The 24,092-nt window shown below is 54.5% G+C and overlaps 2 long non-coding RNA genes across 3 annotated transcripts; one reads left to right on the forward strand and one right to left on the reverse strand.

The window, feature by feature from the left end:
- Positions 1-1,051: 1,051 nt before the first annotated feature.
- On the reverse strand, positions 1,052-17,130 carry LOC112931796 (uncharacterized). The gene is made up of 3 exons (XR_003237366.2): positions 17,044-17,130; positions 9,236-9,366; positions 1,052-1,152 (listed from the first exon to the last, which is right to left on the reverse strand). It is a non-coding gene; the product is annotated as an uncharacterized lncRNA (long non-coding RNA).
- On the forward strand, positions 16,206-23,813 carry LOC112931795 (uncharacterized). 2 transcript variants are annotated; one of them, XR_003237364.2, is made up of 4 exons: positions 16,206-16,508; positions 17,007-17,218; positions 21,833-22,056; positions 23,527-23,813. It is a non-coding gene; the product is annotated as an uncharacterized lncRNA (long non-coding RNA). The 2 variants fall into 2 exon arrangements; XR_003237365.2 differs by lacking the exons at positions 16,206-16,508; positions 17,007-17,218 and adding an exon at positions 20,734-21,735.
- The last annotated feature ends 279 nt before the right edge of the window (positions 23,814-24,092 follow it).

Here is a 24,092-nt window from a genome sequence, read left to right on the forward strand (position 1 = left end):
CTGCCCACCCACCGGATAGCAGCTCCCCGGCCTCCTGCTGGTCCTGCCCTGAGCCCTCACCCAGCGAGCACCCTGGGGAGCAGCCCCGGAAAGCCAGCCCCAAATAACCAGCCCCGAACCAGGTCAGCCTTCCCCTCCTGTTTTAGAACAACCCAGCCAGGCTTGATCCTGTTGGGAGCAGCACACGCTCAGGTCTCTCCTGCGCTCACTAATTTGGTAGGACCCTGCGACTCTCCCAGCAGGCAACTATGCGTGGCAGGGAAAAGTTTTCAGAATTTCAAGTCCTTTGATGGAAAAAGTCTGCCTAATGAATAATTGAGAGAGCCCCGGCTTCCTGAGAACTGTGACGAGCAGTGAGGCGTCCCAGTCCCTCCAGCAAAGCGGAGCTTCGGAGCATCCTGCAGAGGTGAGGAAAACTTATCCTTCAGGATGAGTCGGGAAAGGCAAGAGGGCCGGGGTGGGGAAAGCCTGGCCATGCCAGGGGAGGGCCGGCGCAGGGGGGCACCTGCTTCAGGTAAGGATGTAACCAGGCGGTTAGTGATTACAAGCATGGGGAGGAAACCCATTTCATGGACATAACACAAGGGCAGAAGCCCAGCTCATCTTCTCTCCCAAATGACCAGACAGACAGGTGGTCAGAGCCAAAAATGGCCCCAGGTTTTCAGCAGCCCAGGGAAACCGAGCCTTTCCCTCCCCGGGCCTCCATTCATAAAACCCCGGAGCAGGGCTCTGATTGGCCCCGCTTGCACCGTGTGCCTACACCTGCAGCAGTCACAGCAGCCACCTGGGTGAGGCTCTGGGAATGGTCATTTCTGGGTCCCATGCTCACTCTTAAGTGGGGAGAGGGAAGGTTGATTGGCAACCAGACCGGAAACACAGACAGTGGGGGAAGGGCAAGCCAGAAAGGAGGGAGGGAAGGGCAGGCAGCAGAAGGGTGGTGTGAGCCATCGTGCCGCTGGGCATTTGGCCAGGTGTTTGAACGCCCTCCGGGTCTGGCCCTTCCAGCCACGCCCCTCCTACACTTCATGCTTCAGATGATTTCCTACCTTTGGGTGCAGCAAACGCAGTCGCTTCTTTACGTCTCAGGTGTCACCTGCGCTGCTAAACCTCCAGTCCTGCCCCCAGCCACGCAGTGTTCATTCCCGCAGCAGCCTGTAAAACAGAGATGACCATGAGGATGAGGATGATGGGAATGGGGCTTTTCCCCGTTGGTTTGCCTCTGTTTACACTGTCAGCCCTCCCTGAGAACAGAGATTTAAGCTTATGCTCCCCCATTTCCTGAACATCACCTGGCACAAGGAGCATCAGTGATTGTCTTTTTTTTTTTTTTTTAAGATTTTATTTATTCATAGAGACACACAGAGAGAGAGGGAGAGGCAGAGACACAGGCAGAGAGAGAAGCAAGCTCCATGCAGAGAGCCCGACATGGGACTCGATCCAGGGTCTCCAGGATCACGCCCTGGGCTGCAGGCGGCACCAAACCGCTGCGCCACCGGGGCTGCCCAGTGATTGTCTTTTGAATGAATCGGTTGATGAATTCCTCGCAGTTTTTATCGCAGAACTGGTCTGGGAAGGGCAGCTGCTCTGCGTGGGCTGTGGTTTAAGGGGCCTGCGGAGATATCCTTGTGCCAGATTCTACCCCTAAGAGCTGTGGTGGAGAAGTCACTTTCCCTCACTGACCTCAGCTTCTTTATTTGTGAAATGGGGGCCTGGGCTCCCCGACCTGTAACTCCATGAGTGTGGAGAGGACCTGCCTTGGGAACCACTGGGCCAACCTCGGGGTCCCTGGGCAGCCAGAAGGGCCCCGGGAAACCAGGCAGCACAGGGCAGGGGGCCGGGACCGGAGAAGTTATTACCATGTGTATAAAAGAAATTCTGCTGAACTTACAATTTTGCTAATATCAGAATGCTGTCAGATACACCCCAAATTCAAGAAAGGAGTTCTGAGCCTGGAATTCACCTTTGCATTTTTATGGAGAAATTTAGACCTATCTCTGGAAGTACAATAGCATCTCCCTAACACAAACTGGTCATAATTCTGGGCACATTTGCATTGGCTATTGCTAAATCAATTAATAATAAAAGCAGGACTGGAAGTGACAGTGTTTCCCCTACTAAAATTAGCATTCGTTTTCGAGCCTCTTATTCACAAATCTATGAGTCTGGAAAAGATCCCAAGATCGTCTGGCAGCACTCGTCTCTCACCCCGCTCGTGTTCCCTGTACCAGGTGAGCTCTCGGAAACAGGGAACGGTTGTGAAGGACCTCCTGTGTGCTAGCATCGGGGCTAGGCAGCTTGAATCCTCACCCTTCCACTCTCTGACCTCCCTCCTCACTCGGCCCCAGCCACGCTGTTCTCAGTGCCTAAGACAGGCCCCGCTGGCGTCCACCTGCAGCCCTCTGCGTGGCTAGATCCTTCTCATTGTTCAGGCCCAACTTCAAACATCATCTCCTCCAGGAAGCCCTCCCTTGTCATGCTATGACACCTTTCCCTCCTCCTTTGCCACAGCCTCTGGCCCGGTCCAGCACAGTTTTACCTTCATAGCCGTCATCATGGCCTGAGATCAGTTTACTTATTATCATACTTGTTGACCTGCCTCCTACTCCAGAATGTAAACTTCTGTGCGGAGGAGCCCTTGTCTATCTTTCTCAAAGTCAAATTCTCTGTGCCCAGAACCGGTGATTGGTGTGCACCTGGGATCCCCTAACCGTGCGTTCTGCAAGCCCATGGATGAAGGCTTGCGTGATTTCCATTTCCTCAAGCCTGAACCTTGCCCGTGGCGCCTTCCAATCAATGTCTATGACGTGTAGGAAACCAGGTAGCCCCACATGGCTCAGAATATTTCGTCAGCCAGGAGTGAGGTTTATCTCTACTTCACCAACAGGTTTTCTTGAGTCATTTGAAAGATCTCAAAAGGCATGTCTGTCCCATTGAAAGGAGTGTCTTGCTTTCTGGCCATTTCTATTCCTCAGTTCATCACTTGGAAGGGATTTTGGTGATCACCTAAGACCACGGGCTAATTGAACAGATGAAAACCTGACACTCAGAAAGAGAGACACAGCAAGATCACATGCGTGTCAGAACAAGACCCAGGACAGGAGCCAGCTCCCTCTATCCTGTTTGCACTGAAACCCTTCAAGAAGTGCTGCCAGAAACAGAAACTGGCACCGCTTTTTGGGGGGTGCTCTGAGAATAACAATAATGGTAGTGGCTAAAGTTTCTGGAGTGTTCTCTATGTGTTGGACAGTTTAGTGAAAACTTGAATTCTTCACGACAACCTTAGAGGGGGTGGGTACCGTTACTATCTCGTCTTCCAGATAAAGAAACTGAGGCACACACAGGGAAGCATTTTGCACGGTCACAAGCAGACTAGATGGTGAAGCCAAGGCTTGAGCAGAGACAGTCTGGCAATGTCATCAAAAGCATCTGGTTTGACAAATCCACCCCTGGATACGTCTCTTAAGGAGATGGCCATGGTCCAGGGAACAACGCATATTTCAAATGAATGGCCATCTCTGGGGGCGCCTGGGGGGACTCAGCTGGTTAAGCATCTGACTCTTGATTTTGGCTCGGGACGTGATCTCAGGGTCCTGAGATCGAGCCCTGCATCAGGCTCTGAACTCAGCGTGGAGTCTGCTTGGGATTCTCTCTTCCTCTCCCCCTCTGCCCCAACCCCCCACTCCCACTTGCACATGCTCTCTCTCACTCTCTTAAAAAATATAAATAAAACAAAACAAAACAAAACTAGTGGCCCTGTCTGGACTACTTCTTTACATGGACTTTGAAGTTGCCCATGAGGAGCGGGAGGTACAAACCTTGCCCATCATGGGGGGTGGGAGGGTGGAGACATGTGCCAGGCGGCCAGAGCCTTCCCCCAAACGGGGCCATGCAGAGGAGACGCTGGCATACTTGCTGCCAGGGGGCGAGGCGTGGGGCCTACCTTCTCCCCTCACCTGATCTCATTTACAGAGACACAAAGAAGCACCAAATGCTGCATTCACTGTGAGTCCTCCATCCTGAGATTTCTACTGAAAATTCTGTCTCTCGCTTATCTTTTTTCCCCTCCTCCTAAAGTGTCAAGTAAGCCTTTTCTAGAAGCACTGAATGGAAATAAAAGGGATTAGTGAGTGGATCATTTTATTCCATTTAAAGGCAACCCTGGGCAAGTGGAAGTAAGCAGACCCATTAGGCAGTCTCCCCCTACCACCCTTGGTCCTCCAAGGCCCCTGCCCTCCTGCTCCCCTTCCTGCTCCCCAGAGGCACCTGGAGCCCCCCACACTGGGTGGGGGGAGTCACACGTCCACCAGAGCCCTCGCCAAGGCCCGCCTTCCAGAAGTCTGCTTCCTACGTTCATTTGGTCGGAGGCAGGTTGCCAGTGAAAGGCTCTGATCTTCTGGAAAGGACCAGGGAGGAGTGCCCTGGAAAGGATGAAGAAGCCCTTCAAGCCTTGGCCCCAGGATGACTTTGCCAACACTCCCGTCCGTCCATGAGCCACACTTCATGAGGAGCCTAGGCCAGAGATCTGCATCTGTTGTTCCCCGGGTTCAGCTTACCTGCACAGGGCGACCCTGTCGCCTGACACCTAGTGAGAGGTGCTTCTGCCACCACGGTCAAGAGGCAAAGCTGAGCGAGGGGCAAGGTGACAGAGGGTGACAGAGGTGACAGGTAGGGGGAGCTAGTGTAGGCAGGAGCACCCAGGTGCGAGGACACCAGGTAGGTGAGGACGCTGGAAGGAGCTCCGTAGAGCTGGAGGCTGAAGGATGGAAGTGCACGGAGAGCTTGGTGCACGGAGAGCTCGGAGCGGGCGATGCGCTGCAGACTTTGGCCAAAGACAGATCTGAAATGCCAGGCTAAGGAATTTGAAATCTCTTCCAGAGACCAAAGCTTTTTTTTTCTGACGTGCTTCCTCTGAAGTGGCTCAAGGGCTGGGTTGCCAGATTTAGCAAATAGAAGTAAAAGTCAGAAATATATGTATAAGTGTGATTCACTCAAATTTGGGATATACTTATTCTTTTTTTTTAAGTCATTGTGTATGTGGAATCCAAATGTAAGCGGATGTCCTGTATTCTAATCTGGCAGCCCTTCTTGGGGGGAGAGCAGGGGCAGGGGACACCAGGCGTGGGCAGGCTCTTCCTCTCCCCACCACCACTGGGAAAGCTTTGCTGCTGTCAGTTGTCGGATCTGTGGAATCCATTTGAAATAGGTATATACGTTTAATCATAATACTAAAATGTGCATAAAACCTCTACGTAATCTCTGTATAAGATACTCTCCAGCAAGCGTCCACACAATGGATCCACAGCTTTTTTTTTTTCTATCAAGGGCCAGACAGTAAATATTTTGGCCTTCATACAATCTCTAGTGACTCCTCAGCTGGGCAGAGCAGTGTGAAAGCAGCCTCAGGCAGCCCAGAAACAAATGGGTATGGCTGCGTTCTAATAAAACTTTATTTACAAAAAACAGACTGTAGGGCCGGATGTGGCTCACGGGCTGTGGTTTACTGACTCTTGATCTATACTTCTGGGCACTCTCGGGGTGGCTGAAGGAAACCGTGTTCTCTCCCCGGTGCTCTGTGCACAGAGACATCGCCCCTTCAGGAGCCAACCATCTAACCAGGACATCAACCTCTCTCTTTCCGCCACCAACTTCTGGGCTGACCAGGAACAGGCTGCCTTTCCCTCCCTGGGCTCCCAAGGCCCCACCAACCCAATGCGGCAGTTGGACCCACGGGATCTTCCCCAGATCAGACGACCCCGTCCTGCCAGAGACGTGGGAGGTGCTCTTCTTCCTGTCTCCCTTTCTGGAACTCCCCAGTGAGCGGGCACCAAGTTGTAGAGACACCCTTTACTTATTCTGTCCACTTCTGCCCTCAAGGACAATGTGGTTGTTGTTATTGTTGTTGTTGTTGTTGTTTTTCCAGGGCCTGCCGATCCTCTCGGAACCCTCCACCTCTGCCACTGCCTTAGCCTTTTAGCTGGGGGACAGCCCCAAGACAAGAGCATCGAATCAGCCTCCCACCAACTCCCCCGATGCAGATAAATAGGTGCTAACTCAGTGCCAGCTGCCAAGGGCCCTCCGACCAGCCAACTTGCACACAACCGGAGACACCTTTAACACCCTATTGATGGCTTTCCCCCTGCTGCTCCGTGACACAGGCCTGACGATATAGGCCTAGAGTTACTAGGTTTAAGCTGTGAGGCCCAGATCAAAGCCAGGAAGAGGTGGGGGGGATACAGCGCCAGAGGGTGGCCTTTCAAGGAAATGATGGCTCCTGTCCTCCTGGCAGCGTGTCTTTGTGCCTCTATGGCAGACGGCTCTCCGGGTAACAGCAGATCTGTATTTCCTGAGGACGCTTTAGTCAAGAGATCAATGATGCTCTCGGAACGGCTCTGCCGGTGCACGGGGGTGGATGAGCCTGGTGAGAAGCCCGCAAAGATCCAGCTACAATTAGGCAGATGCCCACAGAGGCTGGGTTCGCAATCACGGCGCATCGATTTCCAAAGTGATGCTCAAGCCGAGAGTTTCCTTGGCCTCCACGTCCTCCTGCCTTTCTGTAATGAAGTGGTCCCCCCTCTGGGGAAATGGAGCTTTTAAAAGGCAGGCTGGGGATTTGGGAGATCGGAGGGGTGGGGGGGGAGGTGGTGGGGGTGTCAGGGTCTGTTCGTGCTCCGTTGGTTGTCTGCTGGTCTGTTCTCTGTTGGTCTGTTCGTGCTCCGTTGGTTGTCCGCTTGGTTGTCAAGCTCTGAGGTTCATAAGGAAAAGCAAAGGGCCACATGTGGTAGGAAAGGACTGAGCTACTGAGTTTGTGGGCATCAACCTCTCGGGCCTCCACGTTCCTCTCCTGTAAAATGGGTACGTCATCCATTGCTACCATCCATAGGTGCCTCACCAGTTGTTCCGAGGATTCAGTGACTGAGTTCATGCCAAGTGGTTGGCAGGGGGCCTGCACAAAGGAGCCACTCCCTATCTGAGGCCTTTGCTGAGGTCTTGACTACACATCCCCAACATCACACACTGCGCCTTGCATTTCCTTAACTAACCTCATAGCCACCCGAGGAGCTGTGGTTTTCTTTAAACACATGAGGAAGGGCTAACCAAATTCAAGATCTGCTATGAAATGGCAGGTCTGGGTTGCAAGCCCAAGTCTGTCCGATGCCAAAATCCGTGTGTCTGGACCCAGCCCACCACGTGAGCTTCTCCTCCGCATCCTTCTCCTCCTCTTCCTCCCACATCCACACCGCCAGGCCAACTTGTCTCAGCTTCTCCATCCCCTGGGCCTTCTCACAGCTGTGGAGCTCCTGCTGACCCTTCCCTCTCTCCAGCCTCTAGGAGTCCATCCACCTGTCAGGTCAGGACGGGGCACCTCCTGAAACCCTCCCCAATTCTGGGGCTCATACTGGCCTAGACCACTGACTGTCCCTGCCTTGGCATCTCACCCTGGCCACCCTACAGCTTGGCCATATTTGCTGATCCTTTTCAGGGGCACCATGGTTCTAGGAGAAGAGGACTGGGCTTTGAGCCAGATGAACCTGGGTTCCTATCCCAGCCCAGTGACTTCTGAGCTCTGCGATCACCGTCAGATCATTTAGCTCCTGACTCTCAGTCTCTTGGGATAGGTCTATCTTCCAGCCCACCAGGGGTGAGTGGGAAGAAAATCAACATGGTCACTTTGCTGAAACCCTAGCCCCCTGGGCACAGCCAGGGTGGGAGGGGGCATGAAGAAGATGAGGGCAGTGTCATTACCATTCACCCCCCCCTCCTTGGTGCCTGGTAATTTTGCCAAACATTTTCACATCCCCCCTTATGGGCCTGTGGTAGGACTGAACTTTCTGTGCCCTGTGGTTCAGTGGGACCATGTGATGAGTTCTGGTCAATGAGTTGTATGAGCAGAAGTAATGTGCATCACTTCCTTGCTGAGCATTTAGTTTCTGGTATTAACCCCACCAGAGCTGTCTTCACCTCTGGCATAATAGCTACTTTGTCACCTGGGTCTGTAGGTGGCTGCGATGAGCACAGCCACCCCCACCCAACCCACAGCAGACATGTAGGATTAAAAAGCAATAAATTGGAGGGGGGTGGCATTCAAGGCACTGTGACTTGGGGCTGTTTGTTACAGAGCAGGACCTTACTGAAGAGCTCAGCATGGGCAAGGCCTCAAACCAGGTGTCCTCCACGACTGGCTATTGAACTAAGCACAGTGCATGAGCTTGCCCTTTGATCCAGCTCCAAAGGGGCCAGGGATAGGACAGCAGGGGCTGGAGGCCCTGGTCTAGCCATTGAGAAGAAGGGGCAGGAGCACCCAAGTGACCATCAGAGTCCTGGGAAAGACAGCACTAAGTGACACAAATCACATGGGCCTGGAAAATCAAACCATGGAGACGCCTGGGTGGCTTATCTGCCTTCACCTCGGGGCATGATCCTGGAGTCCCGGGATGGAGTCCCGCATCAGGCTCCCTGCATGGAGGCTGCTTCTCTCTCTGCCTATGTCTCTGTCTCTCTCTCTGTGTCTCTCATGAATAAATAAATAAATAAAATCTTAAAAAAAAAAAAGAAATAAAGAAAATCAAACCATAGAAGCCATAATCTAGGCAAGAATGGTCACACAGGCCACATCCAGCACAGGGGCTCAGACCCTCTGCCTGAAGGGTGAAGCAGCCTGAAGGTGATGCAGAGCTCTGAACCCCCGTTTCTGGTCACCAAAACCCAACACAAATCTGTTCTCCCCACTCCATCTCTTCTTCATGACAGTCAGGCTCAGAGAACTCTGCCCAGGAGTTCAGAGCAAGGGCTCCGGAAGTGGTCGTCTCGGCCTGGCACTGGCAGGCTGTGTGACTTTAGACAAGTCCCTTTGCCTCTCTGAGCCACGTTGCCCTCAGCTGGGAGATGGGGATAACCAATCCCATCTCAGGGGTTTCTAGGAGGATTAAAGGAGTTGGTGGTAGAGGGCTTCGTGGAGGACCAGCACAGGTAAGGACTCTGTGAGTGGGAGTCAGATGCCGTCCCCTGGGCTCAGGGAGGCCAGGACCGCAGATGTGATGGTCTAATTAAAGTTACTTTGTTTTCTTATTTACATATTGCGAAGGTTTAACATGGGAAAAAGTACAGAGAATAACACGACAAAAGAGGCACCCATTCGAGCACAGATACAGGAGCATGGACCAGGCCAGGGTTCAAGGCCCAGCTCCACCACTGTCTTCCCATGTCCCTCGGGGCAAACCCTCTGCACCTCACTCACCTGTGAAATGGGGACGCCATCGGGTCATCACAGATGGTGGACGTGTCTGGAGGTGGAACAGAGGGCGAATGCAAGGCTCTAGAAGTGGGTCCGGCTCCCAGCAGGAGCGCACAAATGCCAGCTTTGGAAAACTGCAGAGAGCAAATTTGAACCCATTTTGATTGATGAGCTGGAGGGTGCCTACCAGGCACGATGAGGGTGGGGGAGCGATGCTGTGCCGTGGTCTATGGGGAACTCTAAACACAGAGATTCAGTGGGTGGGAGCCAAGGCCATCAGCAGATAGCTGTCTCTCTTTAGAGGTCACAGGGGTGACGCACAAATATGTTTCATGGGCCCCAGGGGAAGAGCTACATCCAAAGAGGCCGATGGGGCCAGGATTCAGCCTACCTCATGAAAGAACTTTCTAAAGTCCTCCATAGCTCCTCTGACTGCCAAGCTCCCTGGGCTGGCAGAATCGGGCCCCGCTGCCTCTCCGAGCCGGCCCTTCACCCCCAGCCACCTGGAGCCCCTTGCCTCCCTCCCTGCCCTCCCCCCTGCTGTGCACCCGCAGAGCCCCTCTCTTCTTGCCCCATGGTCAGCCCTATAAGCTCCCCAGGAACCTGCGCAGAGCCCCTCCTCCCCAAGCCCACCTCCCAGTCACTGGAAGAGCTCCGTAAATGTTTGTTATTTTTTTCAATTAATTTTTCTTAGTGTAGCTGACCCACAACGTTACATTAGTTCCAGGTGTACCACATGGTGATTGGACAGGAGACACTACGCTGTGCTCCCAACTGTAGCCAGCCATCTGTCCCCATTCATCACTATTACAAGTCACTGACTGTCTTCCTCGCTCTGTCTTCCATCCGCATGACTTACCCCTTCCGTAAGTGGAGGTCTCTATCTCCCACTCCCCTTCACCCACTGTGCCCATCTCCCCACTCCCCTCCCCTCTGCAACCAGCACTTTGTTCTCCATGTTTACAGGTACTGCTGCTACTATTTTTAATGGGTCGGTCCCAGGCTCACACTGAGGCTCTGCTGTTTCCTGGCTGTGCATTCTTGGATAAGGAGCTCAACCCCCCGAAACCCCCTCTCCCTGGGCTGCACGGGAAAATTGACAGGAGAAGCGTCTCACCCAGGACTGGTTCCAGGTGCCGAGCGCCTGAACCTGCCAGCCCCCCAGGGCCTGAGGGGCCAGTAAGGGGTGAGGCATTCTTCGGCGAGAGAGATGGTTGGTTATTCCAGAAAGGACGCAGTGCAGGGGAAGGCAGTAAACCACAGCCCTCCCACCTAACTGTGTAAGCATTATCGATTTGAGGCGGGAGTCATATTGTTGCAGTTGTATTGATTGATTGGGCCAGGCCGGGTCTTTCAGGGCACTGTGAGCGGCATACACAACTAGTTCTGTCCCTGCCCACCTGGCACACTGATTACGGGATTAAAGGCACCCACAAACGGACACCTTGGTGGCTCAGACAGTTAAGCATCTGCCTTTGGCTCAGGTCATGATCTCAGGGCCCTGATCCCAGGGTCCTAGGATCGAGTCCTGCATTGGCTCCCTGCTCAGTGGGGAGCCTGCTTCTCCCTCTGCCCCTGCTAATTCTCTCTCTCTCTCTCTCTCTCTCTCTCTCTCTCAAGTAAATAAATTTTTTTTAAATGTTTTTAAAGGCACCCACAAGGCTTCAACAGGCACAGTCTCAGCTGCCCCCTGGGATGGGAGCAAAGCAGGGTGTGCCTAGGAGTGACAGTGGCACCTGAAGGGAAGGCAGCGCTCAGCCCAATGTGCCCCCATCCCCAAGAGGGGTGCCAGGGCTCAGATCAGCATCGCAGGCAGAGGAGACAGTGAAGAAAATGAACAGAATTCCCTGCCCACGTGGAGCTTCCATTCTGTGTGGCACAGTGACTTTGCACATTTGCCAAGTGAATTTCCTCACTCCAGGTGTGTTCTTTGAGGTCAAGGTACAGATCTGCTTCCCTGGCATGCAGCTCTACGCTTGGCACGTAGTAGGTGCCCACTAGTTTCATAAAGTCTTCTAGCTCACATTTGCCTGGAACCTCACACCCCTGGAACATTCAGACTATAAATATCTGGGATGATGGGGGAGTTTCTGAGGCCCAGAGAGGGGAAGTGACTTTCCCAAGGCTGCACAGCAAAAGACCAGCCCATCCAGGACTGAAACAGGGGAGTGCTGACTCTCGGTGCCAGGTGGGGGATGCTCTTCCGACCCTGTTCACATCCACAGGCACGTTCGAGGCTGCAGAACAGTGATTTTATTAGAGCGTAAAAACAATTTATTTTCCTCTAAAAATAACTGAAAAATAAATGACCGAAGAAGATACCCAAATGTTTATAAATGTGCTAAAACCGCGTTATCAGCACATCAAGTGCAGAGGCTCAAGCGGGGGAAGAAGCCTCCATCCAGCCCACCAGGCAGCAACGGGCCCGTTCTGCATGCGAGATGGAGCAGGTTCTGCAGGCACCCAAGAAACCCAGTGGGAGATCGTGAGCTGCACCCCCAGAAAGTGAGTTTCAGGTGCCTTCTCTATTCCAGCTGCACACCCACAGGAGTAGGAGAAAGAATCTACGCTGTCTTGTAAAAGTACCAAATCTGCATCTTTCACAGAAAATCGCAAACAACTTTTACTCTAAGGGGAAAACCTGGCCACTTCTCACGTAGCGTTGGGCAGGCTCTGACCTGACCTAGAAAAGGGGGATGTGGGATAGAACGGGGAGGAAAAGCATATAATTCTTTTTATTGCAATTCTACTGTGTCTGACACAGATTGGCACTTTTAATTCATTGTCTAAATCCACCCACAAACAATGTGGAGCGGATGTTTCTCCTCCCAAAGCCCCGCTCTGCGCCCCGCTCCACTAATCTCTGCTGATATCAAAGCCCCTCTGTTTAGCTGGACCTGTTCGATTCACCTGACAGCAGAACAGAGACACCCTACCCAGGGGCATCCACCAGCAGGTGTGAGGCGTCTGTGTCAGCAGCTCCCTGCTCGCTCAGCTCGGCATCCCGGCATCTCCTGCATCCTGGGGAAGGAAGGACCACCCACCAGCCTTCTCCGGCAGGGGGCAGGTGTGTGCTAGGCTCACGGGGCACCCGGAGAGGGGGCACTGAGCCTCCACAGCTGGCCCAGCCCCTCCTCCTCGCCTTGGATGAGATGGTGCTGAGGCTCCCAGGACAGGGTGCAGGCTTGAGTCTGCAGGGGTGGCTTCAATCCTGACTCTACCCCTTACCGCAGGGCCCTCACGGGTCTCTCTGACCCTCGGTTTCCTTCTCTGTAGAATGCAAATAATAATACCTAACTTGCAGGACAGGTGTGAGGACAAAATAAGATGACGGATGCTAAACAACTTGCATGGTCCTCGGCACTTAGCAGATGCATGATAAATGTTGCTTTTTCTCCCCTCTCCACGGTGGGGGGAGTTGTGTCCCACCCCTAAGATGTCCGTGTGCTATAATCCCTGGCACCTATGAACACGTCACCATGCTGCCAAAGGGGGCTTTGCAGATGTGATTAAGGTTATGGACCTTGTGGTGGGAGATAATCTCAGTCTAATTCGAGGGGGTGGATGGGCCCAATTCAACCACACGAACTTGAAAGTAGAAGAAAGAAGCAGAGAGACAAGATGGAAGAAGAGGTTCAAACCGCGAGCGAGAAGTGAAACACCGCGGCTGGATTTGTGGATGGAAGAAGGGGCACAGGAGTCAAGGGTGGGGGGTGGCTGCAGAAGCCGGGGATACTGTCCGCTGGCAGCCAGCAAGGAAACGGGGACGCCCGCCCAATTATCACAAAGAGCTGAGTTCTGCTGACCACCCAGATGAGCCAGGAAACAGACCCTGCCCTGGGGCCTCCAGGAAGGGATGCCACTCTGCCATTTCTTCATTGCAGCACTGTGAGGACAGTATCCGACCCGCCACCTGCGGGCCTGTCAGGTAGTCAAGTGTGCGGCTTTGAGCTGCTAAGTGTGCGGTGATTTGTTAAAGCAACAACAGAAAACTAACACCGTTCCCCACCCCGCCCCCCAGGCCGAACTCTCAATGCCAATTATACCCCAGACCCTTCCCGTCCTCAGTGCCTCTGTCTAGGCCTCAAGGCTTCTCCTCTACCTGGAGAACTAGTCACCCTTCAAAAATCATGCCATCCACCCATTCTCCATGGGTGAGCTCCAGAATGGTCTACGGGTATTGGGCTGGAGTCAGGCCTCAAGTGACCAATACCTGGCAGGATTTGGCACTTAGGTCTCAGGGTTCTTAAGGCTAAATTCTCAAGCACCCCAGGCCTGCTCGGCCTGCGTGGGCTGCTCATGTGCTTGGCCGGCCCACAGGGTCTGGGCCTGCTTCACCCAAGTAGATGAATTTATTCAGGGCTTGGGCAGCAACAGGCCACTGGCCAGCAAACCTCAGCCATGCTGTCCAACGGAAGCTTCAGCAGAAAGCTGAACTGGTTCCTAACTCAGATGGGCGGGAGGAGGAACTCAGGTAACGTTTATTAACCCCCTCAAGCCCCCAGAGTGATGCCCGATTAGATTCGGGGAGAGACTCCCATATGTCCACCCACATCCTGCTGTCTCCACCATGGCCACTCTGCCTCAAATGCACTTGAGCCCTCGAGGAGGCCCCTTCGCTGGTCTCTTTGCTGCCAGTCTCCCTCCCTATGTCACCTGCACTCAAGCACCTGAAACAAGAAGTGCTGAGCACCTGTAGCCAGCAGGCTGAAAGGCAAACTCTGCACTCGGCATTCCAGGCCCCTCCTGCTCTGACTCCTGCAGCTCCGGAGTGTCACCGCCTCGTCCTCCCGGGCACCAATGCTGCAGTGTCCCTGACGCTGTGCATCCCTGACCACACAGCTCCCCCTGCACCCAGGCTCTGTCCCCTCTTCTCTGGTGAATCTGCTCATCCTCTAGGACTTAGCCCAGAGGTGACCCCTGCAGAGACAGCCAGACTACATGAGGGTAAGGGTGTCCACTTCGGCCCAACAGCGAACAGTCCTGGGGCCTCATGTGTGAACACTGAGGACAGGACCAGCCATTCTCCTCAGGACCCCTCAGGACTTCTCAGCCCAGAGTCAGCAGGGCCAGACCCAGTGTCCAGCTCTGCTCCACCGGGCACCTCCACAGCATCACAAACTCCTGAGCTCCCCCTGCAAACCTGCCCCCTTCTGAGGGCCGTCTATACCAGCAAGGCCCCCCCGCCAATGGTCCTGGGACCCTGATGCTCGTGGCACAGATATGCTGGCGTGTAAGCCCCTCTCAAGACCCTGCTAAAGTCAGAGGAGACACACAACCTGAGACCTCTTAACTCATCTCTTGGTGGCCGAGATGGTCTTTAGATGCTTCTAAAGACCCTCCTGCAAGAAAGGCAAGAGACACATCGACGGCAGCGTCCTCGGCTCCTCCGAACCCGGCCCTGTTGACTCTTCAGGGAGGAGCCCCCCTGAAGATGTGGGGGGTGTCCACAGTGGCCTCGGGCTGGGCCCGAGCCTCCCAGGTTAGGATCCCCTCAGTGCCCGGCCCTCGGCGAGCCCAGAGCCGCAGCGCAGAGCCTCACCCCTCCCTGGCTCCCACCAGAGCGAGGCCCAGGCCCGGGTGGGGGGTCCGTGGGCACCCTGGGCCGGGCGTGGCCCCGACACACGGATGCGGGGGCGGGGAGAGTGAAGCAGCCTTTGCTGTGACGAGGCCCACTGGCGGGCGCACAGCACCCAGAGGCCACGCTCCTGGGTGGCCCGTGGGGATGGCTGGGTGCAAGGACTGAGCTCCACGGGGCTGGGTCTGAATCCGGCTCTGCCGTCTCCACACGGGCGCCCGGAGGAGTCTCAGCGCCTCTCTGAGCCTCAGTTTCCACACCTGGGCGGGCGGGGGAGGGGGAGCCGGGCTCCCAGGGCCCTGAACACGCCCCAGGTCAGGTCTTTGCTGTAGGAGCAGTGGGGCCTCCAAGGGGCTCCCAGCAGCCGGAGGCCAGGGGCGCCTGCATCTCAAACAGGCCCCGCAGCCCCCGTGGGTGGTGAGGACAGGAGGATGATGAGCCTTGGGAAAGCCTGGAGCCCCACAGCCCGACAGCCACCCGGGAAATGGCCGCAGAGGTCAGGGGGTGGGGACAGCGGAGCCAGACAGGCCGGGGGCTCCCCAGGCACCTGCCCGCCACCCAGCAGTGGTCCCCGCATGCAGGCGCCGAAGCCCGCACCCCACAGCCACCCAGCACCCCGCACCCTCTCCTCCCAGCGTCCTTGCAGCCCCGGGGAGGGCGGTGTCGTTACCAACGCCTTTCACAGATGGAGAAACTGAGGCTCAGAGGAACCATAGAATGGGAAGGACCTGGGAAAACTGCCCTCCAGCCCACACCCATTTCACAGAGGGGGAACCGAGGCCAGAGATGGGGAATGGCTTGCAGAAGAGAGGTGCCTAGGGCAGCACTAAATGGAGCATCTCAGGCAAAGCCCCTGGTGTGGACCTGTGCACCCGAGGGTCGGTAAACAGAGGTTTCCCTCTGCTTCCCTGGCCCTTCCAAGGCTGCTGTGTCGGAGCTCCAGCTGGGGGCACCCTTCGAGCACCCTCACGGTGAAACTGAAGGTGGATGATGAGGATGGATGACGCCAGCCGCCCGTGTCCCCAGTCCTGTGTGACCCCCGCCCACTGCAGCCCGCCATCTGGCTGGGGGGTGACCTGAGCCTTGGGCTGATTCACAGCCGCACCATCCTCCACTGGCTCCTGACACCCTGCTGTCTCCCTGGGCTCTGAGGGCAGAAGCACCCCCTGTCCCAGTGGCCCCTGACAGCCGTCCTGACGGGGGATGGGGAGGAAATTAGAGGCAGATTTGGAACTGTGGCCACCCATTTCCTGTCCCCTCCTGTCAGGAGGGTCTGTCTGGACCAGCAGCTTGTGAAGGGGCAGGAAGCAGCATCCTGTGTTCTGTGCACCGCAGCCAGCCTTTTACTGGGAATGAATCCCTTTCCAGTGCCAGGCAGCTCGGAGTCCTCCTCCAGTCCCTGCGAAGCCTGCCCGCGGACAGCCAGCCCCTGCACTGCTGCCATTTCCTGGCAGAGCAATGGGATGAAGCGTGAGGGGGTGTGTGGGCTCAGGTGGTTAAGGAAGGCCTCTTGGAGGAGGTGACATTTGAGCTGAGACAGTCATAGGCTCTCAAGGCTGCTGCTCTGAGCCAGGGTCACCACCTGGAATCCTCTCAGGGTCGTGGGGTGACAGGTTCGGCTGACAAGGACAGCAAGACAGACAGCCTCAGCCTCGGAGCTGAAGGACCATCAGGAGCAGTGAAGACTGGGTGTAAGGGGTGAGTCCCATCTGGGGCTAGAAGCTGCCCGGCTCCCGCCATCTGTCTGGGCCACACCCAGGGTGGTTAGACCTCTTGATTTTTTGGAGAAAAGGAAATCACATTTTTACATGTGATATTTCAATTTTTAGATTTTGCCAACCCCTTCTATTTTTTTCAGAAGACATTTTGAGGGGGAAACCAGGCACATCCACCCCTGGATACATCCTGCAGGCCGCCCTTTTACAACTCCTGACCTAGTCTAACATCCACATTTTACATGGGGTAGGGGGGATTCTCTGTCTCTCTCTCTATCTCTCTCTCTCTGTCTCTCTCTCCCTCCCAGCCTTGGCATCTCATCTCCGTGCCCCGCCTGGCTCCCCCCCTCCCCGTTCCTCCTCTTCCTTCCCTCCCTCCTCCCCCTTCCATGCCAGGTTTATTTTCAGAACCTCCGAATCCTTCCCAAGCCTCTGACATTTACTCTTTGGAATTAGAAAATTTTCTATTTCTCTTTCCCAGAGTGAGGCTGTGGATAAGATTTCCCCGGGGATCTTACCTGCCCTTCCGGAGGTGACGTGCCAGGGGCAGAGCTGGCTCATGTCAATCCAGCATGGATTGTATCAACCAGCAATTATTAGGCACCCTCTGTGCACCAGGCCCTTCTCCTGAACCACCACAGTCGGTGCATTTAAGAACCCTGCGGGCTCGGCGTTACCATCTGCACGCACCAGGTGAGCAGGGCAGGTAAATCGGGCTCAAGGCAGGTAAATAACACGTCTGTAGTCGCATGGCAGGTGAGAGGTGGAGCAGGGAGGAAGCCACACCTCTCGGGCTCTGAAGTCCATTTCCTTCCTCTGTGCTCTGCCTTCAAGGTCCACGGGGGCTGGGGGCCCAGCAGCATTTGGGCAGAAGAAGAATTTGGAAGACGGACACTTCAAAGAGATAATTTCCAAAACAAAGGCACAAGGTAGAAAGAGCACGTGTTTGAGGGGCCCGTGGGAGAAGCTAGAGCAGAGGGCATCAGGTCCAGGAGCAGGAAGGCACCAGCTCAGCCGCAGAGGTGGACTGGGCCCGTGCGAGTCAGCGCTCTTTGATCACAGGTGGCAGAAAAGCTTCCTAATCCTGGCTGAGTTTGGTTTTTTTTGTTTTTTTTTTTTTAAGATTTTATTTATTTATGAGAGACACAGTGAGAGAGACAGAGGCAGAGACACAGGCAGAGAGAGAAGCAGGCTCCATGCAGGGAGCCCGACGAGGGACTCGACTGGCTGAGCTTGAAAAGAAACGCATTGGCTCATCTGGAGGGCAGTCCAGGGATGAAACCATCAGGGGTGGGAGGAGAAGGGGCTGCTTCCAGAAGGAAAACATCCTGGTCAGAGAGAAAGAAGGACGGGGAGGAGGAAGGAGGACGAAGAGGAGGAGAGGGAGAGAAGGGGGAGGAGGCGAGGGGACAGGTCACAAGAAGGCGCCCGTACTGAGGGCACAGGGCTGAAAGCACGTTCCGAGCACCAGCTCATCTGTCCTCGGGACAACTGCACAAGGTACGTATCGTCATTACACCCACTTTATGGATGAAAAAACGGAGGCGCAGAGAGGTTAAGTAGCTCTCATTCAGAGTCACGGCCCATCCAAGACTCTGTAACCAGCTTCCAAGGTGGGGTCTCAAGGGTCGCAGCAGGCCTGCCCAGGGCAGTGGCTCCCAGCCCCCTCCACCAGCCCCACGCTTCACGGCCACCTCAGTCATCGTCGCTGTCACTCTGTTAGTTCGCTGGGGCTGCCGTGACAAGATGCAGCAAACTGGGCGACTAAGAACAACAGAAACTTATTTGTCTCATCGTTCTGGCAGGATCAAGTCCCAGGTCAGGGTGTGGGCAGGGGCCGCTCCCTCTGAGGGCGCTGGGGGAGGATCTGCTCAGGTGTCGGTAGCTTCTGGGAGCTCCAGGCATTCCGTGGCTGATAGACGGCCGTCTTCTCCCTGTGTCTTCACCTCGTCTTCCCTCCTTGACTGTCTCTGTGTCCAGATTTCCTCTTTATGGGACACCAGCCATATAAGATGGGGCTCACCCTGACCGTCTCATTTTAACTTGGTTACCTCTGGGGAGACCCTATTTCCAGGTAAGGATACGTTCTGAGAGCTCGGGTTAGGACCGGAGCACATCACTTTTGAGGGACACCATTCTGCTCATGACAGTCATCAGCTGCACACGGTAGCAACACGTTGGCCATACTCACCGTCCTGACCGACGACTTGGGCCTGCAGGAGGGCGGAGCAGGTGGTTAAGAGCCTGGATGCTGAGGCAGAGAAGTGCATTCAAGTCCTGGGGCGGGCAGCCACCATGAAGAGGAGACCTGAGGGAGGGGGGATGTGGGGGGTGCAGGGGGGCCGGGGGAGGGGGCAGGAGGCACGGGGGAAGGGCATTAGCTCAGAACACAGCATCTCCAGCTGGCCTTGAATGTTGCAGATTTTGAAAAGAGAAGACGTTCCATTGAAATGGAAATGTGTTATGGTGGGGAAAAAGGAAAGAACACGGAAACTGCATTTCCTTTCAAGACGTGTTTATGGCACTCCTGAAAGGAAGTCCCCTAATAAAACAGCCCCGGAGGCTGACTGGGACAGGCTGACTGGGACGGTGGAGGTGAGGGAGGGCGGGGCTCCCGGAGGAAGGAGGCCAGCAGTGATGTTGTGGTCACTGTGAGTCCCAGCTGCTCGGGGACACCGCCCAGGGAAGAGGGTCTCATGGTGATCACAGGGAGCCTGGGAGGAGTCACGACCCCCACTGGCACTGACATACCTAGTGACCCTGGGGACGCCACTCAAGGACTCTGAGCCTCCCTCCTTACCTGCCTCCAGCTCCAGCAGCCACACTCAGGCCCAACCTCCCCCCACCCCGGGACAGAAGGTAAAGGGACACAGGGCAACCAGGGCTGGGGCAGAGGAGAAGTGGCACCAGGATTTAGTAACGTGACAAGCATCTGGCGGTGGCGGGCTGTCTCACTTCCACAGGCAAGTGTAGGTGTAGGTGCACTGTGCCCCCGCGTGAGGCCCCGGACCCCAGGGCTCACGTGTGACATCACCCCCAGCAGACAGCCTCCCACCAGGTGGTGACCTGGGGACAAGGTCAGCCCCTTCCCGCCGCTCAGGGGCTGATGATCCCTACACAGGACAACAGGTGAATCTGTCGGGTTGTTCGGTGGTAAAGTGGGGGAGGGCGTGGGGCAGGAGACTCCCGGTTCTGCAGGGGTCACCCTGTCATTTCTCCACGTGGGTGGCTCATCTATCCCTCCCAGCAAACCCACACTGTCCCCACTTTGCAGAGGAGGACACTGAGGCTGGGGAGGGCGAGGGATGTGCCCAAGTCACACAGCAGGAGGATGAGGATGCAGGGCTCCATCTCACACCTCCTGGCTGCAGAGCTGACACCTGGTTCAGCCCAGCCCTGAGCTCCTGAAGAGCCGGCGTCTCCCCTCTAGGCTGTTTGCCCCCTGAGGGCAGCAGCTCTGCTTCATTCACTCTGTGTTCCTGTCCTGCTGCTTCCCACGCTCCAGACCCAGAACCCCCTGCAACAGCTTCCCTTGGGAGGCTCATTAAAGACGCGGGTTCTTGGGGCACCTGGTGGCTGAGTCATTTAAGTGTTCAATTCTTGATTTCAGCTCAGGTCATGATCGAAAGGTTGTAAGATCAAGCTCCCTGTCGAGCTCTGCACTGGGCGTGGAGCCTGCTTGAGAGTCTCTCCCTCCCCTCTACCCTCCCTCTGCTCCTTTCCCTGCCTCTCAAAAAAAAAAAAAAAAAAGATGATGCAGGTTCTTGGAGATATGACTGTACTAGTGTCTCTGGGATGGGGACCTCACATGCAGTTTTTAAAAACTTCCCAGGGGAGTTATGCCCAAGCACTTGTGCCCTAAAACCCTAAATGCCATTCTCTCTGACTATGTCTTTGGGCCTGAGGGGCAGGCATGGTGCTGAGTGCTTTACATAGAGTGACTCAGTCAAACCTCACCAGTGAGGTCTACCATTATGTCCCCATGTTATAGACAAGGAGGCTGAGGCACAGACTGATTGAGAATTTGCCCAGTGTTGGGACACCTGGGTGGCTGAGCGGTTGAGTGCCTGCCTTCAGCCCAGGGTGAGATCCTGGGGTCCCGGGATTGAGCCCCACATTGGGCTCCTGACAAGGAGTCTGCTTCTCCCTCTGCCTATGTCTTTGCCTCTCTGTGTGTCTCTCATGAATAAATAAATAAAATCAAAAAAAAAAAAAAAAGAGATAGAGAGAGAGAGAGAGATTTTGCCTAGGGTCACCCGGTTGGTGAGCTGGCATTGAGCCTCACAATAACCTCAGACACAAGCCAGCGCCAGTGCCTCTAACTCCTACATAAATGCCCACACTAGCATGCTTCCCAGAGTGAGAACAATAATGACCAACACTTAGTCAGCACTTCCCGGACACAAGCACTACAGCAAGTGCCTTGTGGCACGGTCTTACCTAATCTCCTGCCTCTAGAACTCAGGTATGATTATTAATCCTATTTACATTCAGAAGGGCTAAGTCCTCTACCCAAGCTCACACAGCTGGTACTCTTGAGACCCAAGATCTGAACCCAAGTCTTCCCATAAAATCACAGCCTCACTACTCTCAGCTCCTCTCCAGCCATGGACACCACTAACTCTTCATAGATAAAGAGACGTAATATTCACTGAACATTTGCTACGTGCTAGGCATATAAAACTTAATTCAGTGCCTGGCATATAAGTGACACTCAAAACACATCTGTTGATGGACTCACTTTACATATGTGAACTCGTTTAAGGCTCAAGAGAAGTGCACAAGTGGATCTAGCTCCCATTCTAAAGAAAGAGGGCTGAAGCTCAGAGAGCTTAAGTGCTTGGCAGAAGCAGCCCTGGCTGGTTTGCAGGACACTGCCCAGAGTGGACCAGGCTCTCCAGGTCTCCCAGCCCGTGGAGCAGAACCAAGGCCAGTGCAGACAGAGAGAGAATTGATCCCACAGCTCAGAGCCTCAGTGACCAGCAATGGTTCCATGGCTGTGTGGAGACCTAATGTCAGGAGCCACGACCACCGGGAGGACAAGGAGTCCAGTTGTGTCCAGAAAGCCTATTTTTAATGCCTCATGTGTGCTCCCGAGCTGCAACTGTGCTGTTTGCTTCAATCACTGGCTCATTGCCCAGAGTGCCCCCAACCAGGCTGGTGGCCCCTTCCAATGAGGCCCAAGTCCCAGCCACAGCATCTCCTTCCAGGTAAGGTATGGCTGTGCCTCTCATACCTTTCGAAGTGGCACTGGCCACTCACTGCCCTGCCCTGGGCAGCTCACCTGATCAGAATTCCCCTCTCCAGAGCTGAACTCTGCCTCCTGGAGACTCCTCCTGAAAGTTCCAGCTCTACATCAGGGAACAACACAGGACAAGTGGAATCACCCACCCAATAGTCTTCAGACATTGATCCCATCAAGAGCATCAGCAATAATGACAGCTGGCATTTACGGAGTGCTCACCGCCTACCAGGCACCATACAGAGGGACTGCTCAGATCACCACGTCAAGCCTTATGACCACCTGGGAGGTAAGGGCTGTTATTACCCAATCGTGCATATAGGGAAACCGAAGCTCCTCGAGTCAGAGGGTTCACTCAAGCCCATGCAGCTTGAGTGCTCAATAAATAGTACCTCTTCTCCCTTCCCCTCCCTTGGATCCAAGCTGACACCTTGCAGGGGTCCCTGCCTTATTCCTCCCCAAATCCTGGAATGGCCCCGTGGGCTGCAGAATCAACCAAACCCAATCCTCATCCCTGCCCAGATTCTCATCACGTTCAGTGATGAATGTCATTATCATGCAAGCCATTTTGAGTGTGCTTTCATTGACTTGGAGTCTGAGCATCGTTATAGATACAAGGATCATGATAATGTGCAGGAAATGTAACGTGATCTTTGAAAGAGATTATCAGTGGAGGAGGCTGAGAGCCAGGAGAAAATAGAACTGCCAGTGTGATTCGGAGCTCTCACACCTGTGCCACCTTCCTCCCACCCCGCTCCACGCCAGTCCCCTCTCACGTTGCTCCAGCCCTCGGAGCATGCTGCACACTGATGAGGAAACAGACATTTACAGAGGTCAAGTCATGGACTAAGATGGGCCAATGAGGGAAGGACAGAGCCCAGAAGTGGCCCCTATATGTCTGGTGCCAAACTCAATGAGTGTTTCCTTGCACCATGAATATCTCTTAAAATCAAACCTAAATCAATCATGTGGATGACAGAGGACAATGTCAATTGAACTCACTCATCAGACACATCCCTCCTCCACCCTCAAAGGAAAGCAAAGAAGTGGAAACTGAGGCAGGTGCTCTGGAAGGTAGTCCCAAGAGGGTGGAGGGTGGGCCACAGGCTGTGGTGCAGATGAGTGGGCTGCGCTTCTACCTGAACCCACAGTCGGCGGCAAGCCCCCCTTTCCCTCCAGCTGGGAGAGCACACAGGAACACAAAGAAGAGGCCAGCGAGACAGAGCGGATGCCTGCTCATGGGAGAGCCCCCCACCCCCCTCCCCCCCCTTCCTGGAAGGGGGATGAGTGGTTTCACCAAAAGAGAAAGTGATTTGGGTCTCTGTGCCCTGAAAGAATTGATCTTTCTCTTTTCATGTAGAGGCTCAAAGGGCCAAGTTTAATCCAGAGAAGCCTTTACACTCAGTTATTGACAGGAGTGAGGTCAGCAAGAGCTAATGGGGACTATTTCTACCTGTGTGCATGGTCACAGCAGCTGCCAGGAGAAGGCTGCAGCAGCCAGAGCCTGTCTGGTGCTTGACCAAGGACGGAGGGCGTAACCGCCCCCAATGCTTTGTTCTGGATTCTTTCTTCTCCCATGAGCTGCAGTTAATCTGGCTCTGACATGCCCAAATCCAGATGCGTGGGACCCTAACGAGCAAAGTCAGTTGAGGAAAGCAGAAGAATCACAAAGGCTTCAGCTCTCTCTAGAAGTGGAGGAGGGTCTGGGAGACTGGCCTAACTCTGAGACCCAAATCTCCCTATTCACATGTCTTCAAAGGCTTCCCGCAACCCTGACTGGAGAGGCAGAACTTCTCAACATGGCCAACAAGGCCCTCCCTGGCCTGGACCCAACCCTGCTCCCCCGGTACCTCACCCCACGCCCCTCCCTTTAGCTGCTCCAGCCACACTTCCCTCCTGCTCATGCTGACCTGCTCACCCCAGCCTTTGCACATGCTGCTCTTTTTGCCCAGAATGCTTTTCTCTCCCCTCTTACTTGACGAACTCCCATTTATCACTTCCTCAATAAAGTCTTCCCTGACCACTCACTGCAGCTGTAATTGTGTATGCATGAAATGACTGATTTTTTTTTATATTGTCTGCTCCCACTGGAGGCAGGAACCATACTCGATTCTTCTCTCTGTTGTATCCCCAACATCTAGCATAGTGTCTGTCACAGAATGAGGACCCAATAAATATTGAATGAATGAATGGATGAATGAATGAATGAATCAGTAAGGAGTTTCAACAGTGGTCACCATAGATGGATAAGGCTCTGTCCATGTAAACACTAACTAATTATCTAAATGTTCAGGTGATCTCACCAATTTGAGGGATCCCAGAGCT

This window comes from Vulpes vulpes, chromosome 2 (genome assembly GCF_048418805.1).
Source record: "Vulpes vulpes isolate BD-2025 chromosome 2, VulVul3, whole genome shotgun sequence".
Classification (NCBI taxonomy): Eukaryota; Metazoa; Chordata; class Mammalia; order Carnivora; family Canidae; genus Vulpes; species Vulpes vulpes.